Source organism: Camellia sinensis, chromosome 12 (genome assembly GCF_055761805.1).
Source record: "Camellia sinensis isolate YWXY chromosome 12, ASM5576180v1, whole genome shotgun sequence".
Taxonomy (NCBI): domain Eukaryota; kingdom Viridiplantae; phylum Streptophyta; class Magnoliopsida; order Ericales; family Theaceae; genus Camellia; species Camellia sinensis.
The window spans coordinates 120145808-120161917 of NC_138972.1; the positions used below are offsets into that span (position 1 = coordinate 120145808).

The 16110-nt window shown below is 27.2% G+C and overlaps 1 long non-coding RNA gene across 1 annotated transcript; it reads right to left on the reverse strand.

Annotated features, from left to right (window-relative positions):
* Positions 1-1502: 1502 nt before the first annotated feature.
* LOC114279488 (uncharacterized) lies at positions 1503-2431 on the reverse strand. The gene is made up of 2 exons (XR_003635324.2): positions 2281-2431; positions 1503-2019 (listed from the first exon to the last, which is right to left on the reverse strand). It is a non-coding gene; the product is annotated as an uncharacterized LOC114279488 (long non-coding RNA).
* Positions 2432-16110: the final 13679 nt, after the last annotated feature.

Consider the following 16110-nt stretch of genomic DNA (forward strand, 5'->3'; position numbering starts at 1 on the left):
CTGTCGGGTTAACCAAAATTTAATTGTTTCGTAAATATATTCAAAGTTGTACAAAAATTAAAAATATAGGCAATGAAATACCCTAGGAGTGTCAGTGTTTTTTAAGAGCATATATTTTTATTTTAATGTTTATTGTCTTTAAAAAAAGTTATTTACATTGATGTTAGACAAAAAAATGCTATGAATGTAACAAAAATTACCAATTATTAAATTGTTAATTATTAAGTTCAAACTCAAAGATAATATAGCAAGATAGCACCTTAACATATAACAGAGTGTACAGAGTCTCTGTAATTTCAAGAGCAAGATCATCAAGATGGTTCGATTTTTCGCTGGAATTGCTCTATTGAAGGCACGTTTAATCCCACTTGTCCAAAACTTATAAAAAGAAAAAAGTTTGATGTCATCTGTGGTGGTGGCGTTATGTATGTACAATGTCAACAGTCTCGCCGACGATGATGTCCATAATACTATATACTAACAAAACTTCAAACGCAGACACATAGAGAGAGAGAGAGAGAGAGAGAGATAGCGGTGGAAGATGGCATTTAGTTGGTTGAGATTAGGGTTGCAATAATGGGTGCACCGTCGTGGAGCATCCCTGGTCATGGTTGGTTGAATTTCTTTTGTCTATTGGCACTTTGGAAGAGATAGAGAGATAAGGGGATGATGATATGCATGCATTTATACCCCTTATTTCTGAGAAATGATTTTATGTAACGGGTGCTTACACTGCCTGAAGTGTATTTTTCTTTGCCATGCAACAATATTAGAAATACAAAAATCAAACATAGAATTGAACCCCAAAAAAAAAAAAAAATTGAATGGACAAAATTTCATCATTTTTTTTTTTTTTTTTTTTTGTGTTTTTCTATGTTTGATTTGTATATTTCTAAACTTATAATTTGTGTCATGTGGTAATAGTATGTGTAATCTGAATTTGATATGGTTAAACACTCAATACTTTAGGTTGAGCTCCAAGTGACTTTTCGAGTAATTGAGCTCAGTTCAAAATATTGAATTTTTGGCTACATCAACTTTAATTTCACTTTTACCATATAATAAATAATAAGTTAAAAAATATACCACAATAGCTTAATCATGTCATATACTTGTTACATAAAATATTTTCTCCTTCTAATTGACCCCTATAAATACCACACTACATTTCTTGTATGCAGTAAACAAAGCTCTTGCTACTCTTTTCTTTCTGGTCCTCTCTTTTCGTTTGAGTAAAACGATGGGGAACGATGGGGAAGATTTTAAAGAATGGTGCAATGTTTGCTGTAATGGCGTTGGTGGCTTTGTTGGCGGTGGGAATAACTGAAGCATGGAAGTTAGGGGCAGAGACTGTTGGTGGTCGGGTTGTTGGTGTAGGAATTGGAGGTGGGTCTAGTGATGGGAAACGGGTTGGGAGGGAAGAGAGTAGTGAGAGGAGAAAACGTCTTCATCCTCGCACGGTAAGACCCACTTTCTTGTGTCAAACTAGAGAAAGAAATCTATAACAATAAAATGCAAGAAAATCACTACATCAAAAACAAATAAGGAGAGTTCATACAGCTCATGAATTTATCTTCTCTTGCCCATGGTCGTTCCACTTTCTTGCTTCAGTTGAAAAATCTATCTAATAAAAATAAAATGCGAATAAACCACATCCAAAAGAGAGAAAAAAAATAGAAAAGGGGGAGTTCATACAACAGATTCGTACAGCTCTTAATTTTAACTTGACTAAAACCTACATCATTAATGGTACATGAAATTCGGCCACCTAGTCCATTGTGCTTTTCCTGAAACTGGGATCTGTTGAGAGGTTTTGCTGGGCTAATAAAATCCAGATAACTAAAAAGCTCTTGAGACACATTCTCAAGGAGAGCATAAACATGGGGACAGCTTCACTTTCTGTTCCTGCTCTCTTCCCTCTCCTTTTCCCGTTTCTTGTAAAGCTTCTCAACAACACGCCGTGCCTTGCAAGGTGGAAAGTTTGCAAGGTCAAAGTAGTGTGGTGCTATATCAACTAACCTGAATCGACCCAAAATAGCAAAAACACAAAAGGTGAATAGAGGTGGAAAGTCAAGTAGGCATGTGATCCAACAAAAATACAGAACTTTCACAAATAACATACCTGTCCACCAGTAAAATATAAATTCCCAGTCCCGTTTTTAATAATAAAATATATATATAGATATAAAACAGTTAGGAACAATAGTACTTTATTCATAACAAAAATACTAATAATCCTTTATGATAGCAATAAAAGTGTTGTTAATCTGTTTCGATTACCCTTTAATGCATGCAGAAGGAGTCAACAAAACAAACAAGCAACCAACATGGATATTGAGAAGCTTCAGGTCTATCCATAAGACAATATGAATTGTCTTTACTCCAGACAACTGAAAAAATTGTGATGATTTTAACATCCAACCTGTCACAGAAAAGAGGCAGAGACAGAGAGAGAAGGGAATGGCTCACTGAGAAGGGAAAGAATAGCAATAGCAGATCGCGAACGGCGTCGGAAGGGTTCCGCCGTCGGCTACACTGCGAGAAGGAAAAGAATCGCAAATGCAAAAGCGAACCAAACAAAAACCGGCGAACGGCGTCGGATTGCGCGTTCCGCCGTCCTTGTTTTTCTTCATAAATTTTGTATTTTCGAGTTATTTTTTTTCTTTTTTTTTTAGATGGTAATTTTATTTGTTATTATTGTACTGTGAGTTTATAAATTTTGTCATTTCTAAATGTCTTTTCTCTCTCTAATTGTTTATTCGAACATTATTTATGGTTAATTTTTTAATTAATTTAGATTATATTGCTTCTCATATTTTTTACATATTTAAAATAAATTAAAAAATTAATTTTTAACTATCTTTTTAAAACAATTTTACTTGTTTCACGTTGCCCATGCTAATTGTATGTTTGTTGGGGTTCGCTTGATTTTGTTTTTGATTTATTTTCATCTTTAAGTTATTTTCTTTTTAATTTTTTTTAATAAAAAATCAGCCTTTTAAAGACATCAAAAAATTAAATAATTATTATAAAAAAAATATATAAATAAAAATAATGAATTTTTTGGGGCTTATTTTGACTTTTAAAATTTTCTTATATAACTTTTCAAAAATAAAAAAATAAATTTTTTGAGTTCGTTTACTTGAGGTGAATATAAATTTTTTTTTTTTTTTTTTGACATTCTTCTAAAAAAAAAATTACTAAAGATAATATGACTTTTTTATGTGATTCCAAACACTTTATAAAGGGTTATTTTGGGAGATGATTTTTTTTTAAAATATTTTTTTTAAACTAAAATATGAGATAAAAAATAATATATTTAAAATAAATTTTTAATTTTTTACACAAAAAAAAATACAAGAGGTAGAGTAAATGGAAATATATATATTTTTTGTACGAGCTGAAATTGTTTTGGCTTTTTTATTTTTATTTTTGATAAATGAGGCCTAAGTGTGCATTTGGAAATTTGATTTTTTTAGTGATATTTTAATTGTCTAATTTTTTTATGAGATGAAAAGAATTAATTTACTTAAAATGTTTATCTAGTTTAATAAATAGTTTTGTGAAATAAAATGATTGATTGATACTTAACATAACATTTTATCTTTTTTTAGATCGCATTACCTTTTTAATTTTCTGCACATTGTTTTATAAAAAAATAAAAAAATTACACTTATTTAGACCATCCTAAATAACTTGTAATCATATCTTTGCAAATTTTCTACAAAAGGCATGTTGATTTTTGAATTTATTTCCCACACAAAGCATGCAGAACATATTTTACTAAATGAAAATTAATTGCAAATAAAAAATTCATAAGAATGGTGTGATAGAAATATTTTAAAAATTGTAAGTCCTTTTAATGAATCTTTTGATTTGAACTAAATAAAAGCACTTTTATCACCGTATTTTGTACAATTTTTTTGTATAATTTCTTTTGTTTATAAGGAAAATAGCCTTTTTAAGAACAATAATTGTAGAAACTCTAAACTTCCAATCTATATATATAAGGAAAATGGTTTTTTTAAAACAATGATTGTGAAAACTTCAAACTTCCAATCTATATATATAAGGAAAATGGTCTTTTTAAGAACAATGATTGTAGAAGTTCCAAACTTCCAAACTAATTTTGTTAATTTATTAATTTTTAAAGAAATAAAAAAAAATCTATTGGTTAATTCCTTAAGTCAAAAATCCAAAAACAAAAAAAAAGAAGATCTAATTGCAATTTTGAATTTTAAAATTCAAAACAATATGATAAGTCACATTTATTCTTTCCAAAAACAATGTTGATCAAAACAATTAAATAAAAATAAATAAATAAAGACGCTAATTATCTATGATTTTGAATTTCAAACTTCAAAATAATACGGTAAGCCACCTTAATCTCACTGTCACCTTTTTCCGAAAATAATATAAATCTAAAATTTTAAAAACCCAATCAAATTAAAAATTCAATACTATTATCTCTTTAAAATACTCAATATTTGATTTTTTTTCCAACTCAGCCAACTCCTCTCCAAATGTAATGATGCAATGGTTATTTTCTCTCTTTGCCAATAGTCCAAATTTATTTCAACTTTGTTTGTTTGTTTGTGATTTTTTTTTTTTTTTTTTTTTTTGCAAATTTATATTTTCGTGTGAGTATTTTTTTTTTCTCTACATGACTTTTTTTTCCCAATGTATTTTTAGTTCCAACTAAATTGAAAATAAATATATATACGTTAACTGCCTTTGTTTTGAGAGTTGATTTGAAGGTTTTTTTTTTTTTTTTGGTGGATGTTTGTGTATTTTTTATATTGTTATTATTTCTTTTGATATATGTGAATTGATAATATAGTTATGAGTTTTTTTTTTTTATTATTTATTTATTTATAGAATAATGCATCTTATATTGTTCCTTATGATTTGATCATTTTTAAAACAATAGTGATAGAGGCCTCGAATTTGGCTCGACTGCTGTTTGTTTGTTTGTTTTTTTTTTTTGGGGCTTCTGTGTTAGTTTTTTTTTTTTTTTTTAAGTCTAATATAAAATATTATACATTTTCCACCAACTCATCATAGAAAATTATATGAAATTAACAAAATTTAACCAACAGTTTAACTAATCAGTCAATTTTAATTTTTATCATTTAATCAATCCAACTTAATTGACTGATCAATTAGACTGTTGGTTAAAATTCGATAATTCTATATAATTTTGTACGATGAGTTAGAATAGGATGTCTAGTTTTTTGGCACACCCCTACATATAAACACTTTTAAAAAAAAAAAACCAACACAACCTAACAAATAAAATTAAATTAAATTAAAAAAAAAATTGATCAGTCAATTTTATTATCCAATCAGTCCAACCCAACTCACTTACAAAATGTCTAATTTTTTAGTACATCCTTATACATAATCACCCCTATAAAGAAAAGAGAGAAAAAAAAAATTAAAAAAAAAAAACCAACTAAAACAGCTTTGGAAGAAAAGAAAAGAAAAGAAAAAAAAAATTGATTTCGAGGCAAATTCGAGCCTCAAATTCGAGGCCTGAATCATTTTTGTTTTTAAAATTTCTTAAACAAAATTTTAAAATTTTTTATTTGTAAAAAATTAAAAAAATTTAATTGACTAAATAAATATCTCTGCAACAAAACTATACTAATCAACACTGCAGTTCCGGAACTGGAAAACAAAAATCGTTTTAATTTTCTATCCTTGTGTTCAGTTGTTGCAGGAAAAGATAGGTCCTATCATAACTATTTTCTTGAAGTAAACACTTCCTCTCAAATTCTTTACTTGAAAAAAAAAAAAAAAAAAAAAAAAACATAATCATCATAGCAAGAAAGCAAATTATTTTTATTATCTATACCGCACGGCGTACACCTCACTTTCAGAGGGCAGATAACATTTTCCTTTTCCAAATTTCACAAATAATCTATTTGGGGGCAACTTCTTGGATGGATAGATAGTATAATTTTGAACATAATCCATCTATATATGTATAAATATTTTTTAATGCAATTCAATTAAATGACTATCGATTTTTGATAAACTTAATTTTTTTACGCTAAGACTCTCTTGCATGATTGTCCTCTGATCATATATTGGAGAGAAATTGTTCCCTTATATTTTCATCATATCACACAATTAGGAGTGTGAAAGAGAACAAAAGTTTGGGTATAGAGATCCAACCTTCAACTATGAATTGTTAATGGAGACTCTCCATAACAACCATAATATGCAGTTTGAGTATATATAAGAAAATATCCTATATATACAAATCTCATAAATTATTTTTATTTGTAGATATGAAACGCAATAATAAAATTATAATTTTTGAAATGAGAGGCACCAACATAACATGAATTGACCAACTTAATTGTCACAAGAAGTAAAAATAATTTATGAAATTTAATCATAGAATTAAAAAGCCGTCAATTCGGGCATAATGGCCAATTTAAACAGCTAATTTTCCATCCTAATACCGTTATATGTCTTGCGATTTATAACCGTACTAGTAACCTTTAAAAACATACCTGCAAGGAGGGGGCAATTCCTCTGGATTTGGAGGTTTCGGAGCCATATGACAATAGAAAGTGTCCCTCCAATTAGCAGCTGGTGCACTAAACAAATCAAAATTGGTATGATACACCACAGATTTTGTGAAATCTCTTGTGTACATTTAATTGACTAAATGAAACAACATTTTCTGAAATGAAATTTTTGAATAATTTTTCCAAATAAGAAAATATAAAAAAATAAAAAAATATTTTTAAAAAAACTGAATTCCAATATTTATTGGAAGCACATGGTATAAGCATGTATGCATTCTCTCCTTATTCACAGAATAGAGCTCTCTGTCTCGTTTCAGTCCCTAAGCCCACCCTAACTCTCTCTCTCTCTCTCTCTCTCTCTCTCTCTCTCTCTTAAATGGAAAAATCCCACCACCTCCAGTGTATTCAACCTTTTACTTTTTGTTTTTTATTTTTTTCTCCCTTCTATCACTCATCACTGACATGTCTATGTGGGTATTGTTGTTGTGGGGGTCCTTTGTCATTTCTACTCTCGAACTCACAGCAATAGTGCTCTTTTCAAACCGTAACAATGGCAAACCAAACGTCGAGTCTGATTCTTTCTTGTCAACTGGCTCGTTCGAGTTCAAATCTTCTTGTGGGTCCTCACCGAGCGGTATGAGTTCAGCCGACGAGTGGTTCTTGAATGGTCAAATCCGACCAATGTCACCACTACGAACAACACAGTTCCAATGGCAAGAACACGAAGAAAATGAGGCCTCTCATCATCATCATCATCATCGCATTCTGGAGTTGGAAGATTCTGAGAACAAAGAAGCTGAAACTCCGTCGATTGAGACAATACCGTCAGGCTCTACTTCGTCTTCAAGGTCTACATCGTCTGGAAGGAACTTGAAGAAGTAGATATTCAAGGTCTTCACTTGCTCATCATCTTCAAGGGATGAGAAGGAAAAGAATTGCAAAGAAACGGAAATGCAAAAGCAAAATTGAAGCAAACAAGTTCTCCGAAAAAAACCGATCGCCATTACACTGCGAATAGAGCATTGGTGGAGGAGATGAAGAAGAAGACCTTCTTACCCTACCGGTAAGGACTGCTCGGATGTCTAGGGCTGTGCCCTTAATGGATTTACCACAACTTTAAACCCTGTGTCCTTTGGGTTGTAATTTAAACTCCTGCACCTTTGTCCAATCACCATTGATGATTTTGGTTCTTTAGCTATGAATATTGGGTTCTGTAATCCATTGCCTGATGTTAAAAAGTTGATTTTTTAATTTTTTTATATATAAAAAATAAAGAAGTGCTTTGATTTAAAAAAGTTAAAAAAATTTATCTTTCCAAATTACATCAGAGTCCTTCTCCTTAGTTAAAGTTATGTAATATTTTATTATAAAGTAAATTATTAAATTAAGTTTGTATAAGATTGCCATTCATCCTAAAAGTGTTTAATTATGATTTTTTTTAATTATAATTTAAAAAATAAGAAATTATATTAATACATACCTTTTGAGAGGTGTATACTATAATTTTTCCTTTAAATAGTTTTATCTTGATAATATTGTGATATCAAATATTACAAGCGTGTTTGGGATACACTAATTTTATTGTTTTTGTTACATTATTTTTTTATTTTTTAAAAATATTTTTTCATAAAAATTTAAAAAATATATTTATTTAAATTATTTTCAATAATCTCACGTATTCTTTTTTTTTTTTTATATGAATAAATTAGTGTTGATGATAGTTTAGATGAGAGTAAAAAATAAATCATAATGTAAGGATATAATATTCAATGCACCTAGTTACAAAGGTTATTGTGCTTAAAAATAGCTGAAAACACATGATGGTGTGTTATCATGATGAAAAATAACAAATAAGTTTATTTTTTAAAAAACTTTAGCTTATTTTGGCATTTGGATTAAAAGTTAATTTTTTGGTTCTTTAATTTTTTTTAATTACATCATCTTTATATATTTTTGGGTAAATTACACTGACACCTCCTGAGGTTTATGTTTATTACAGTTTCCCCCCTCACGTTTTGGAAATTACATCTCCCTCTAAGGTTTAAAGTTTCATTATAGATTCCCCCTTAGCAATTTAATTTTTTTAAATACCAATTTTGCCCTCACTAGATAAATTACATTGACACTCTTCACATTTTAGAAATTACAATCCCCTCCCTAAGGTTTAAAGTAGCATTACCAATTGTCCTTTCGGTTAGTATTAGTTGGAAAAAAAATTCTTTGAAAAAAAAAACTAATTGGAAAAAAAATTATTTGAAAAAAAAAATAATTGAAAAAAAAAATTATTTGAGAAAAAATTAGTTGAAAAAAAAATTTGTTAGTAAAATTTTTAAATTTCTGTTTAAAAATGAACATAAACTCATTTTTTGAATTTACGTTTTTTTCTCAAATTTACAAACTGAGACAACATTTTACAAACCAAAAAAATTATCAAACAAGTTTTTATGACAGTTTTTTAAAATTTTTGTAAATATAAATTGAAAACTGAAAACGAAATGGTTACCAAACAGGCTTCAGATAGTAAAAATGTCGTAAAATTAACAAATAATTAAATAAGTTACCAACATAAGAAATGACTTATTAAAAGATTCGCAAGCTATGTATGGTTTGATTTTTAGAAATTTTTTTTAAAAATTAAAAATTAATTTAGTTAAGAGATAAAAAATAAAAAATAATTATCATTTTAGGGTAAAAAATAATTATCATTTTAACTTTTAGACAGGTTATATATATACGTATGACTGTTTCAATTTAATTTGTAAAACATTATTTCTAACCACTCGAAAGATAAAAATGATATAAAAATAATCATTATTTTTTATTTTTTATTTCTTAACCAATTAATTTTTAATTTTTTTAAAAAAATTCTAAAAATCAAACCATATATAGCTTAAGAATCTTTTAATAAGTCATTTATTATGTTGGTAATTTATTTAATTATTTGTCAATTTTATGATATTTTTACCATCTGAAACATGTTTGGTAACCATTTCGTTTTCAATTTTTATTTACAAAAATTTTAAAACCTGTCATAAAAACTTGTTTGATAATTTTTTTGGTTTATAAATGGTTGTCTCAGTTTGTAAATTTGAGAAAAAAACGTAAATTCAAAAAATGAGTTTACATTGGTTTTTAAACAGAAATTTAAAAATTTTACTAACAATTTTTTTTTTTCAATTAATTATTTTTTTTCAAATATTTTTTTTCCCGATTAATTTTTTTTTTGATTAATTTTTTTCTAATTAATACTAACCGAGGGGGCAATTGGTAATGTTACTTTAAATCTTAGGGAGGGAATTGTAATTTCTAAAATGTGAGGGGTGTCAATGTAATTTACTTAGTGAGGGCAAAATTGGTATTTAAAAAAATTAAATGGCTAAGGGGAGAGCTTCTATTTGAACACACCAATTCTACTTTTTACACATCCTTCTTAGTTCACACACCTTAAAAAAATAAATAAATAAAATTTACTTATTACACACACTTTTATTCCAATTATATCCTCATACACACAACTTTCCAACCCTTCCAATCCACACACCAGCGACCACCTCGCCGGCAGCGACGCAGCACCACCGTTCCCTTTCACTTCCCGTCGCCATCCCCACCCCTTACTCCACCACCGGCGACACTATCGCGACCCCCACCTCATCCCCTCGATCTCTCTCTCTCTCTCTCTCAGTCGCGAAAATGGGGTTTCGGAGGTTGATAGTCGAACCAAATTTGTCTTCTTTCAGATTTAGGTTCTCCTCTCTCTCTCTCTGTGGGTGTGCAAAACTGAGGGTCGCGAAGGGGTGGGAGCTGTGGCGGCGACGGTGTTGTGTTCCGAAGTGAGGGGTTACGGGGGTGGTGGGGAGGGTGAGTGAGCGACGAACGATGGGGTGGCGTGGGGCTTCGATTCGAGAAAAGGGAGGCTGGAGGGAGGCGATAGAGGGAGGCGACGGAGGGAGGAAGGAGATGATTGGAGGGGAGGCTCTGTATTGGGTATTAGGGTTAGGGTTAGGGTTAGGGTTAGGGTTAGGGTTTTGGTTGGAGAAGAAAGGGGTTTTGGTTGGAGAAGAAAGGAATATTTTGGTAATTTTATTTTAGGATAAAAATGTAATAAAAAAAATGTCATTAAGTGTGTGAGGAGAGGGGAAGTGGTGTGTGCAAAAAAAATGTCATTTCTAAATGTCTTTTCTCTCTCTTTTTTTTTTTTCTCTCTCTAATTGTTTATTCGATCATTATTTATGATTAATTTGTAAATTAATCTAGACTATATTACTTCTCATATTTTTTACATATTTAAAATAAATTAAAATTAATTTTAAAATTTTTGCAATCATGAATTAAATTAACAAATTTTTTAATTTTAAAAATAGATCCTACTAACTACCCCTCAATGAGCGTTGGTTAAAGTTCAAATAATATCAAAAAAATTAAAATTAAAATTTTAATATATATTTTATATAATTCCATACATTTTTATGTATTTATATAAATACTCACATCATTTTAATGACAAATGCTATCAAAAGCATTGTTTAATATTAAATTTGTGTAAAAAAAACGCTTCAAAAAATAGTGAAAAAGTTCAAATAAATTTTTAATTCAGTAAAAGTATTTTGAAATTAGTTCCTTCCAAGTCTAATAAAACCTACACGTGAAAAAGTTATTTGAAATTTAAAAAAGAAAATTCATTCAAGACGAAAACCAACGAAAGATCAAAATTTTGCTGCTTTTTTTTTTTTCTTTTTTTTTTTTTTTTTTTTTTTTTTTTTTTTTTTAACCAAACCCAACCTTAAATTTTGCTATTTTGTTTTTTTTTTTTGGGTTTTAAATAATCTCACTATTCAATTTCTTATATGAATAAATTAGTAAATTACTAATAAAAAATAAATTATCATTGGGTTTTTCATAAATATTAAAATTTTTAAGTATATGTATGTTAGGTGTATATAAAAATTTAAAAAAAAATTGCTTAAAATATTAAAAACAAAATAGAAAAATATGAAACAAAAAATTTCAATTTTCTAAAAAGTTAATTTAAAAAACTCAAACCAAATAAATTGATTAATCTTTGATGATATGGCATGTTTGGCAAATGTCAAACCTCCTGTCAAATTTGACAGCAGAAATGACATTTGTTATATTTGATAGGAAGAATAGCAGATCATTAGAAACTTTTTTTTTTTTTACACTTGCCAAATTATACCTTTGGCACCTCCATTAGAAATGCTTTATCTAAAGAAAAATAAATAAATAAAATAAAAAATTTAGTTATAACTAAATAAGAAAATAGAATAACTAAGGATACATATAGTAAGAGATGTGTATAATAGAATTATCTATAAAAATAATTACAAATCAATTGAAAACTTAATAAATATTTTATAAACTTTCTATAATATATATATATATATACTCTACATCTCACTAGGATGTAATTTCCCCATTAATAATTCCCACAAAATATGGGCCTTATGTAAAATTTGGAGTCCACCAGTGAGAGATGGGCCGGCCTTTGGAATGAACAGTAATATAGCTCTTTTCTTTTCGAATAAAATTAAAAAAATTCACCAAAAATCAAAAAATATAAATTAAAAACTCGAAAATAGATTTTAAAATTTTTAAACTTGCCAAATTATACCTTTGGCACCTCTATTGGAAATGCTTTAACTAAAGAAAAATAAATAAAAAAAATAAAAAATTTAGTTATAATTAAATAAGAAAATAGAATAACTAAGGATACATACCTCTTACTAGTAAGAGGTGTGTATAATAGAATTATCTATAAAAATAATTACAAATCAGTTGAAAACTTAATAAATATTTTATAAACTTTCTATATTATATATATATATATATATTCTACATCTCACTAGGATGTAATTTCCCCATTAATAATTCCCACAAAATATGGGCCTTATGTGAAATTTGGAGTCCACCAATGAGAGATGAGCCAACCCTTGAAATGAACAGTAATATAACTTTTTTCTATTCGAATAAAATTAAAAAAATTTACCAAAAATCAAAAAATATAAATTAAAAACTCGAAAACAGATTTTAAAATTTTTACATTTGCCAAATTATACCTTTGGCACCTCCATTGGAAATGCTTTAACTAAAGAAAAATAAATAAATAAAATAAAAAATTTAGTTATAACTAAATAAGAAAATAGAATAACTAAAGATACACACCTCTTACTAAATAAGAAAATAGTAAAAGGTGTGTGTAATAGAATTATCTATAAAAATAACTACAAATCAGTTGAAAACTTAATAAATATTTTATAAACTTTCTATAATATATATATATATATATATATACTAGCTTATACCCGTGCCTAAAGGCACGGTATAAATAATATTAAGATTAAAATACAGTTATAAAAATATATTTAACAGACTGTACTTTACAATTCCAAACAAATCAAATATAAAAAAAAGTTAAATATCAAATAATGCACACTAGCCAGTGCTCTGCAATTTAAAAGAAATTAAAATTAAAATGTACACCAGCTCATTAAAGAAGTTGGATACCTTTAATGGTTTAGCCAATTTTCTATGAACAACAACTTATTAAAAAATAAAAATCAAATAAAGAGAGGAGCACTAAAGATTTAGCCAATTTTCTTATTTGTATAATTAATTTTACTCCCCAAAATTACTATATGTGAGAAACAGAATTCATATTAAAAAAATTTAAAGTAAAACCTACCAAGTACCCATGAGCTTCTTAAGACTCAGCACACAGATTGCAAAGATGTATGTGTAAAAAATGTTTTCCTAAAACAATATCAATCATCTGTGAATAACATAAATCCTGAGAAATCATTCTGAATGGGTACAGTTGATTCATCCATAAGACCATAAAACTAAACATTTCTCTCAATGCTAAACCACGGAAATTCAAGTGTCTTGTAGGTTGTCTAATTTTATTACTTCTGGTAATTTTACTGACATAAAGAACAAAAAGCATGATACTCTAATTTTGTTTTCTTTCATTTTTCTTTGCTTTCCCAGCAACCAAACAGTAGTTTTGGGCTAACAACTAACAACAAGATATTAGAGAGTGCCAAGAATGAGAAGAACAAATATCACAATAAAAACCTTACTTCAAGTCAAAAAAATTCAATTAACTCAAACCTAGATCTAGATATCTAATAATAGGTCATTTTCATCAAATAAGCATGAAATTGTACAGAATTAAACAATACGCAGAAACGAAAAACAATAATTTTAGAGAAAAAATATGATCAAAATCTAGAATTGGCAAGAGAATGAGGGTAATTGTTATTATTGTATTGTGAGTTGGAATTTAAGACCGTGCTTGTTTTTCTTTATAAATTATGTCATTCCTAAATGTCTTTTCTCTCTTTTTTTGTTTTTTTTTCTCTCTAATTGTTTATTCGATCATTATTTATGATTAATTTTTAAATTAATTTAGATTATATTACTTCTCATATTTTTTACATATTTAAAATAAATTCAAAAATTAAATTAAAATTAATTTTAGAATTTTTGCAATCATAAATTAAATAAATAATTTTTTTAATTTTAAAAATGGATCCTACACTAACTACCCCTCAATGAGCGTTGGTTAAGGTTCAAATAATATCAAAAAAATTAAAATTAAAATTTTAATATATATTTTACATAATTCCATACATTTTTATGTATTTATATATATACTCACATCATTTTAATGACAAATGCCATCAAAAGCATTGTTTAATATTAAATTTGTGTAAAAAAAGGCTTCAAAAAATAGTGAAAAAGTTAAAATAAATTTTTAATTCAATAAAAGTATTTTGAAATTAGTAAAAAAATATCTAGTTTTTTTTTTCCTTTCTTTTCCTTCCAAGTCTAATAAAACCTACACGTGAAAAAGTTATTTGAAATTTAAAAAAGAAAATTCATTCGAGACGAAAACCAACGAAAGATCAAAATTTTGTTTGTTTTTTTTTTTTTTTTACCAAACCAAACCTTAAATTTTGCTATTTTGTTTTTTTTTTGGTTTTAAATAATCTCACTATTCACCTTTTATATGAATAAATTAGTAAATTAGTCTTGATGACAGTATAGATGATAGTAAAAAATGAATTATTATCGGGTTTTTCATAAATATTAAAAATTTTAAGTGTATTTATGTTAGGTGTATATAAAAATTTTAAAAAATTGCTTAAAATATTAAAAACAAAATAGAAAAATATGAAACAAAAAATTTCAATTTTCTAAAAAGTAAATTTAGAAAACTCAAACCAAATAAATTGATTAATCTTTGATGATATGGCAAGTTTGGCAAATGCCAAACCTCCTGTCAAATTTGACAGCAGAAATGACATTTGCTATATTTGACAGGAAGAATAGCAAACCATTAGAAACTTTTTTTTTTTACACTTGCCAAATTATACCTTTGGCACCTCCATTAGAAATGCTTTAACTAAAGAAAAATAAATAAATAAAATAAAATTTTTTGTTATAACTAAATAAGAAAATAGAATAACTAAGGGTGTGTATGATAGAATTATCTATAAAAATAATTACAAATCAATTGAAAACTTAATAAATATTTTATAAACTTTCTATAATATATGTATATATATACTCTACATCTCACTAGGATGTAATTTCCTCATTAATAATTCCCACAAAATATGGGTCTTATGTAAAATTTGGTGGTCTTATGTAAAATTTGGAGTCCACCAGTGAGAGATGGGCCGACCTTTGGAATGAACAGTAATATAGCTTTTTTCTTTTCGAATAAAATTAAAAATATTCACCAAAAACCAAAAAATATAAATTAAAAACTCGAAAACAGATTTTCAAATTTTTACACTTGCCAAATTATACCTTTGGCACCTCTATTGGAAATGCTTTAACTAAAGACAAATAAATAAATAAAATAAAAAATTTAGTTATAACTAAATAAGAAAATAGAATAACTAATGATACATACCTCTTACTAATTATCTATAAAAATAATTACAAATCAGTTGAAAACTTAATAAATATTTTATAAACTTTCTATATTATATATATATATATATTCTACATCTCACTAGGATGTAATTTTCCCATTAATAATTCCCACAAAATATGGGCCTTATGTAAAATTTGGAGTCCACCAATGAGAGATGAGCCGACCCTTGGAATGAACAGTAATATAGCTTTTTTCTATTCGAATAAAATTTAAAAAATTCACCAAAAATCAAAAAATATAAATTAAAAACTCAAAAATAGATTTTAAAATTTTTACATTTGCCAAATTATACCTTTGACACCTCCATTGGAAATGCTTTAACTAAAGAAAAATAAATAAATAAAATAAAAAATTTAGTTATAACTAAATAAGAAAATAGAATAACTAACGATACACACCTCTTACTAAATAAGAAAATAGTAAAAGGTGTGTATAATAGAATTATTTATAAAAATAATTACAAATCAGTTGAAAACTTAATAAATATTCTACAAACTTTCTATAATATATATATCTCTATATTCTACACCTTACTAGGTTGTAATTTCCCCATTAATAATTCCCACAAAACATAGGTCTTATGTAAAATTTGGAGTCCACTAG